General features: G+C 46.4%; 1 long non-coding RNA gene across 1 annotated transcript; it reads right to left on the reverse strand.

The window, feature by feature from the left end:
* Nucleotides 1-624: 624 nt before the first annotated feature.
* Nucleotides 625-8055, reverse strand: LOC116738399. Its single transcript, XR_004344293.1, has 3 exons — nt 7904-8055; nt 7723-7791; nt 625-711 (listed from the first exon to the last, which is right to left on the reverse strand). It is a non-coding gene; the product is annotated as an uncharacterized LOC116738399 (long non-coding RNA).
* Nucleotides 8056-8605: the final 550 nt, after the last annotated feature.

Raw genomic sequence — 8605 nt, forward strand, 5'->3', positions numbered from 1 at the left:
CGTGACTTATTTATTGCATAACTGGAAGTCTGTACCTCTTAACCCCCTGTGTCCGTTTTACCCCTCCCCCCACCCCCCTTCTCTCTGGCAACCACCCCCCGGACCTCTTCATTTCCCAGTATCTTCACCTATAAAATGATAATCGCAGCAGCACCTCCTTATAAGGTCTTGACGGCAAATAGGTTTACAAGGAACTTGAGGTATAATTTTAGTGTAACTTGGGGCTACGGGTTAATAAATTTGATTCCAAATATAGCACATATTAGGCCCCTCGGTAAATATTATTTCAGTGAATTAAGATCAATACCAAATTCTTCAGGAGAGAGAGCTGGAAATGAATGTTCACGACTGATAAATTACGTGCGGGGTGAGGTTTTACAAGGGAATGCTGAGTTGAAATGGCACTGTGTCTTAACTAGAGGGAGATCTTCAGAAAAGAAAAAAATACATGATTCTGTGGGAATGACCTTGGTATCAACATACCTGAATTCTATTCCTGATTCTATTAATTGACTCTATAAAGTGTCAATTCTATTAATCGTCAATTCTATTAATTAATTATAAATCAATTAATTCTATTAATTGACTCTGTGGCATTGAAAAAAAAAAAACCTACTTCATACACACGGTGTTTTTGTAAACCGAAGAAGCTGGACCAGATCATTTCTAAGGTTCACGTCTACTCAGCAGATGATTCAGTCTCTGGTACTTCTGCAAGAAAAGAAATTTGCAAAAATAAATAAATAAATAAGTAAATTAATTAATTGAAAAATTAAAAATTAAGAAAGAAAGAAAGAAAGAAAGAAAGAAAGAAAGAAAGAAAAGAGGGGCGCCTGGGTGGCGCAGTCGGTTAAGCGTCCGACTTCAGCCAGGTCACGATCTCGCGGTCCGTGAGTTCGAGCCCCGCGTCGGGCTCTGGGCTGATGGCTCAGGGCCTGGAGCCTGTTTCCGATTCTGTGTCTCCCTCTCTCTCTGCCCCTCGCCCGTTCATGCTCTGTCTCTCTCTGTCCCAAAAATAAATAAACGTTGAAAAAAAAAATTTTAATAAAAAAGAAAGAAAGAAAGAAAGAAAGAAAGAAAGAAAGAAAGAAAGAAAGAAAAGCTAATTTGCTGAAGTGAAGCAAGTCAAACGTGGTTTTAAGGGGCGGGGAGAGATCTGTGTTTTTATGGAGAAATATGCCAAATTCTCACCAGGATAAAAGTCATCATCATTGTGGGTCATGATTATCATTATCATCATCATTATCGCTATCACGTAATTTACTGCTGGCCAGATGCTGCACTAGGTGCAGGTTATACACACCATTTATTCAACCCTCTCAGTGTTTCTTAGCATCTCACCAGATCCATTCAAGAAAGAGAAATTTATGTTCCCTAAACAAAAGAACGGGATAATCTCCAATTATGTGACTAAAACCTATCATTCATTAGTGGTCTCCCACACGCCAGATGCTTCGCATACCTCTTCTCTAATCCCCACAACAACTCTGTAAAGTAGGTGATGCAAGTTCTGGGTTATTGTTCCGTTCCTGGTAACAAGTCACCACAAACTTAGAGGCTTCAATGGACACATTTCTGCGGAGAAAGAGTCCAGCGTGGCTTAGTGTGTCCTCTGCCCGGGGCCTCACAAGGTTGCAGTCACAATGTCAGCTGGGCTGTGATCTCATCTCCTCTAAAGTTCCCTCTGGTGGTTACACTAGGTCCCTACCGTTTTGCTGACCTTCCATGAGGGCCGCTCTCTGGTATGCGGTCTGCTCCACAACAAGGCAGTCTGCTTCTTCAAGGTCATGAGGAAAATTCTCCTGACTTCTGTCTCTGACCTCTAGACCCTCTTTTCAAGAGTGTGCCTGATTAAGTCAGGCCCACCCAGGATAATCTCCCTTTTATTAACTCAACATTGACTGACTTGGTACCTTGATTACTTCAGCAAAATCCCCTCACCTTTGCCATACTAATGTAAGCTAATCAGGGTCCAATATCCCACCATACTGAAAGATCCCACCACACTTGGGGGAGGGGATTATCCGGGACGTGCATCCCAGGGACAGAAATTTGGGGGGCCATCCTGGAACCCTGCAGCAAGTTCTGTCTTAGAAGTCATCAGGTGCATATCTAATGATGCATGAGTAATAAGGAGCAAAATTGGTCTCATAGTCAAGTGTAAGAGTCCTGAACCCGAGCCCCTTCTTACACATCACACCCCTGTTCTAACAGCAAACTTCACATCCCCAGAATAAACATGTTACTGAGGTCATCCGGGGTAGCTGCAGTTCATAAAAACACTTTATGACATGTAAAATTCACCATGATCAAATCAAGTTCATGATTCTCGCGGGAGCCCCTCTCAGCACACATGTCAATCAATTCCAGGCTAAGCCATCAAACCCAATTACCCGGAAACCAGCTGACACAAACTATTAGGAAAGCCATGCGAAGCAAGAGAACAGACAGCCTCACTTTGAGGCTCTTCTCCCTCTCTGTCTCTTCTCCTCACCGCCTTTGCTCAGGTGTCACATCATTGCTCATGAAGCTTCTGCACTTGGCCAGACTCCCACCTCGTCTTGTCCTGATCCTCCCTTTTTTGACCCCCTGCCCCACACAGATGGAGCCCTCAAGACACATCCGTTGGACTAAACTCTTCTTCTCGCCTCCTAATAAGCATACTTCAGACTCTCTCGATTTTCTCCCCTACAATTTCAAGTGTTTCGGAGCATTGGAATTAACTGACGTTACCTGGGTGTGTCCGTATAGACAAGTGCCTTTCGTGCAATGGCCTTGTCCGCAGCCAAGCGCGTGGAGTATGTTGCTCCACGTTGGCTCCACGCTTCCCTCCTTTCCCTTCCTCCTAGAGAGCAGAGGCTGAGGAGCTAACACCTATTGAACACCTACTGAATACCGCATACAGCATTCGTGCAGTTATTTATTACCTTTTAGAGCTGTCGATGCCCAGGCTCAGAGAGGTTGAATAACTTGTCTGAGGTCATGCCGCTGACCATGGTGCAGCTCAGAGCTGAACCCAGGCCGTGTGATGGTGAAGCCACAGTCTTTCCATGCTTCACTGCTGAGCTGGGGCTTGCCTCCTCAAGTTGAGCATAGTCTCCCAAACTTCGAGCGGTGTTTAGACAGGTCTGAATTTTAAAGGGGCCTCCAAGTGTTCAAATAAAACCTCATCTAGGGGCACCTGGGTGGCTCAGCTGGTTAAGCGTCCGACTTCGGCTCAGGTCATGATCACCCAGTTCGTGGGTTCGAGCCCCAAGTCAGGCTCTGTGCTGACCGCTCGGAGCCCGCTTCAGATTCTGTGTCTCCCTCTCTCTTTGCCTCTCCCCTGCTTGCCCTCCGTCTCTCCGTCTCTCAAAAATGAATAAACATGTTTAAAAAATTAAAAACAAAAAACCTCATCTTAACAGATAAGCGTTTCTCAAACGCATAGGTGGCAACCTAACCGATTGATGCTGTGTGTGAAGACTCAGTATTTCTGTAGAGTTTACCGTACGTTTCTGCTCCTTAGCACCTACGCAGGCCTGAGACCTATTAGTCCATCAGGAAATGTTTGGAGACAAAAGGCAGGAAGGGACGAGGAGATGGGCACTTGGGGTGTTTTGGTGGGGTGGTGGATGCATACTGCAGGCGAGCAGAGCTCGGCCCAGGACCAGCCTGTCAGCGGCCCGGCTAACGAGGGACGCGAACGTTCTCACTGCTTTTGCGTGCTTCTACCGCCCCCTAGCCACCGTGGGGAGAAAGGCTCGTCACCGGGAAAATCCGTCATTCCTCCAGCGCAGCCCTGGTGAATTACTCTCAGTCCCCTGAGTTGACGGTCTTCACTGCAGTGTAACTCCCGTGCGTTTTGCTTTTTCATTAGCAGCTTCCTTTAGTAGCTAATCTTTAAAAACGGCATCACCAAGGGTTGGCATCGCTTGTCTTCTCCGCCCCGAAGAATGCGATTTGTCAATTCTTTCAAAGCCCTTTGCCGGTGGGAACTGTGCCTTGTTTGTCTCTGAGTCCCCAACTCCACCATGAAGGCTCCTGGGCGTATGTCCGTACACGCCTTGGCTTTAGGGCCAGGTCAGATGCTGTCTCCCCCACGAAGCTCACACAACAATAGCTTCTGCTAATTCCCCATTCACTATGCGCCAGAGGCCTTATGAGCATTATTTCATGTATTCTTGTGATGGCCCTATGAGGTAGTAGGATTACCCTTGTCTCACAGTCGGGGAAACGAAGGTAGGATGAGGGCACCCAGTTAGCCCTCAGCAGAGCTGAGATTCAAACCCAGCTGGCCTCCTCCCCAGCCCTAGGACGTCCTCTCAACACGTGCCCTTGGAGTCCCCCAGCCAAAGTGGTATCTCCATCCTCTGTCACCACCCCTGCCTGTCTCCTTCGTGTCATTTTTACCTCCCCTCCCTGTACGTTGTATTTCTTCTTTCTCTAAACCAGAAACTCAAACCCCACAAGGGACACTGTCCCCACCCCCCCCATGTCATCGTTGTGCACACAGACTCTCATGTGTGATACTCAGGAAAGGCGTGTGTTCATCCACATAACTTACGAAAGTGCAACTGCTTCAGTTACTACAAGGTTGTTAGTTCTGAACTTTATTTATTTATTTTGAGAGAGAGAGATGGCACAAGCAGAGGAAGGGGCAGAGAGAGAGAGAGAGAGAGACAGAGAGAGAGAGAATCCCAAGCAGGCCCTGTACTGTCAGCGTGGAGCTCGAACCCCTGAACCACAAAATCATGACCTGAGCCAAAACCAAGAGTTGGACGCTTAACAGACTGAGCCTCTCAGGTGCCCCACAGTTGTTAGTTTTGAGTTCAGGTTTCCCAAGGAGAGACCTGAGGATTGTGGCTTCAGAATAACTCACAGACCTTTAGTCGGTTATCCGCATGCACATAGGCTCTTGGGAGGGAGTGGGACGAATAAGGTGTTGCAAAGTGGGATTTATAATTGAGAGGCAACAGAGGGGAAGGGAGAGCTGCAGACGGTCAGAAAGCAGGTCCATCTGGGAACAGTGAGGCTTGGTTTACATTTTTTAGTAAACTAATCAGCAGAGGGGAGAACAAAGAGGTCAGGCTGGGAGCCCTATGCTTCCAGAAGCATCCAAGAAAGCAATTCTCAAAACCCTTGGGAGTTGGACTGCAGTGTAAGTGACAGGCTGGCTGTGTGACATGTCCAGAGTCCTCCCCCACCTCCCCCCTGCTTGCTTCCCTGATCAGATTCCTCTACAGGGAGGTGAGCACTGTCCGATCATCACTTGTCAGGACTGAACCAGATGGAAGGCGGGCCATTCTTCAGTTCAGGAAAGCAGCACAGGGTTCTGGAAGAAAGGAGCCTGACCCATAGGTTATTTGAGGGAGTGTAGGATAAGGGGGTTGTGGGGCCGCCTGCGTGGCTCAATCAGTTAAGTGTCTGACTTTGGCTCAGGTCATGATCTCACAGTCTGTGGGTTCGAGCCCCGCATCGGACTCTGTGCTGACAGCTCAGAGCCTGGAGCCTGCTTCGGATTCTGTGTCTCCCTCATTCTCTGCCCCTCACCCCCTTCTCTCTCTCTCTCTCTCAAAAATAAATAAAACATAAAAAAAAGAGTAAGGGGGTTGGTCGAAAGCAGAATTTGGAGTAATGGGTAGCAAATTAAGAGTTGATGGGAGAAAGAAAAAAAAAAACAGGTGCACACAGAGGTTGAGTTCACATTGAACAACCATGTGGGATGGATACGGGCCAATCTGCAGATGATGCTGCAGTCTCGAAGGCCATGCCATGCCATGCCAGGCACGAACCCTTCACCCCTCGGACTCTGAGGAGGACCAGGGGGCCCTGGAGAGGTACCCAATGGAAAGTGGGCACTTCGGGACTCGGGCATTGGCTGCTGACCAGTACAAGGAAATGTAGTCTTTTATCAACCACTGCTCTCATCATCTCATTGAATACCTGCACTGAGAATAGGGAATAGGAAGAGAATTTGAATATCTGGGATCGTTAACGGACCTGGAAGCCAATGAAAAGGGAAATTGGCAGGTGCCTGGTGGAGCTGCCCTTCAGGTCAGATCAGGCTCCCTGTGGCCCCATCATGGTGGGTCTGGCAGCCCCTGTGGTCTTAGCTGTTGACCCTCCCCACCCCAGGGAGGTGGCCCTGGCAGGAGCCCCGGCCAGCTGGCTGAGTGGCAGCCCCATTCGCCAAGGCAGGGAAACCAGCTGGTCAGTTGGGCCAAAGCCCAGAGTGATGCTGATCTTGGCAGTCTCTCGTGCCCTCTCACCGCTGCCCACGGCCCACAGGTGGCTCTTCTCCACGTGCCAGAGTCAAAAACAAAATCCCTGCCAGCTGAGAAGCAACAACAGAGCCATTTGCCTCTGGGCTTCTCGAAATGTGCAATTCAGATCACACCCCCCCCCCCTAGAATTTTTGTTTAGAAGATCCGGAATTTCTGACTTTCCAAGAAGGAGCCCAGCACCCACGCCTTTGTGGAAAATAACAGGAATAAACGTCCTCAGAGCCAGTCCCTCAATGTCTACAGGTTCCAAGAAGTTGCAAGACCATCATCACCGCCCTCCACATTTGGCAACTGTTCCCACGGCATCCTGAGTACATTTTCGTGGCTGTTTCTAATTACTCCCTGCACTTGGGGAGTTCATTTGCATCACAGTTTTGCTTTGGGCCATCGAAAGCTATTTCCGTCTTCCCATATGTGTTTGGCTACCACTAATTGGGGAAAGTTATTTTTAGTATTTCCTTGTCTTTCCATCTTTGCAGATCTGCCCTATTTAGGGGGGAAAAAAATCTAGAAAAGAGTAATTTTTCCCCCCTAAGGAATACCAGAGATGCTTTTAAAGTTCTACAAGTAACCTTTTCATGTTCAGTGTAGAAGTCAGTAAAGGGGAACAAGAATCCAAAATCCTGGATTTTATCCTCTACTATCTGTGCTGCCATAGAAAGAAAACGAAGGATTCTTTTCCTCCTTCAAGACCCAGGTTGGTGTCAGGTCCCCCATCCCACTCCTGCGTCAGGTCGACCCATGGTCCCCAGAATTCCACAACCCCACTAGAACTATACCTTGCTAGGCTTTTGTACATTTCAGATACTACTTTGCACCCCCGAAGACCTCTGTCAAATTAACATATCTTTTCAAAAACTAAACATGAAGGATTTAAAACTACTTCTACCTAATCTATACCAAAAGCACCTTCTTTTTATTAGCTAGCAATTTGAAAAGCAGCTGCAGAATTATTTTAGCGCTTGAATTGAAAACAATCTCAGCACACAAATATTTGTTTATCGATAGCAAAATTAAATGGTATTTTCTTATCCTTTGGTTTGGTATTTTGTTTCTATCATTTATCAAAAATAATTTTAAAAAGCAGCTCTTGAAGCAATAGAAACATAAATCTTTGACTTATTTTGGTCAAGGTAGACCTGGTAGTGTCACTCAGAAACCGATTATATTGAAACAGTTTAATTTTTTCTGTTCTTCGTTACTCAGAGACTCATAATTAGGACGTCTTTCAAATTTGTGAGCAGAGAGCTTCATAAAAAAAAAAACCGAATTTGAAAGTAATTAACTTACCACACACCTATTAGAATGGCTCAAGATCCAGGACACTGACAACGCCAGCTGCTGGCGGAGATGTGGAGCAACAGGAACTCTCGTTCATTGCTGGTGGGAATGCAAAATGGCACGGCCGCTTTGGAAAACGGTTTGGGATTTCTTACAGAACTAAACAGACTCTTACCATAGGATTCAGCAATAGCACTCCTTGGTGTTTACTCGAGGAGTTGAAAACGTATGTCCACACACAAACCTGCAGATGGATGTTTATAGCAACAGCGTTCGTAATTATCAAACTTAGTCACTTTTTGCCCATTATCGTGTTGCAAATACCTCTCCCAGTTTGCCTGCAAGTATATAGATACCTTTGGGTGGTGGGCATAGAGATGCAGTGCCTGTAACCCTTTCAAGGGAGGGCTTGTATCAGCTGTCAGAAGAGAATCCCCAGTTTCTTCTTGCCTCAGTTGCCGAGAGCTGACTTGCCCAAGAACATGCTCTTCCTGGCGGACCCATATCTGTTGACCTGTTGTGGTAGGAGACAAAGGTCCAGCTATTTCAGCCCGACATGGGACCACTCTGACAGGCCATTTCTGTTCCAGAGCCCTCCAGAGGATTCCCATTGTTGGCCTGCATTGTAAATTGATCTTTCCCTTGAAGAAACCCCTCTTCCTTCACTGCCTTCCTGCAGATCTTAATCTCCAAAAAATACCATGCACGTCAAACTCCATCTTGGCATCTGTTGCTAGAAAACCCAACCTATGACATCTTGGAAGTTAACTGTGTAATTAACAGCTGACAAGGTCACCTGGGTGGCTCATCAGTTAAGCATCTGACTCTTGATCTCAGCTCAGGTCTTAGTTCTCAGGGTTGTGAATTCAAGCCCCATGTTGGGCTCCATGCTGGATGTGAAGCCTACTTTTTAAAATGTTTTAAAAATTAAAAAAATTAAGAGTTGACATAATATACACCTTTACATATAAATATACTATCCTGGAAAATAGTGTGTTTTTTTAATCATAGAAGAAACTGGTTCTTTTATAGAATGATTATTGGAATGAAAGATTCAA

The sequence above is a fragment of the Lynx canadensis genome, chromosome D3 (genome assembly GCF_007474595.2).
Source record: "Lynx canadensis isolate LIC74 chromosome D3, mLynCan4.pri.v2, whole genome shotgun sequence".
Classification (NCBI taxonomy): domain Eukaryota; kingdom Metazoa; phylum Chordata; class Mammalia; order Carnivora; family Felidae; genus Lynx; species Lynx canadensis.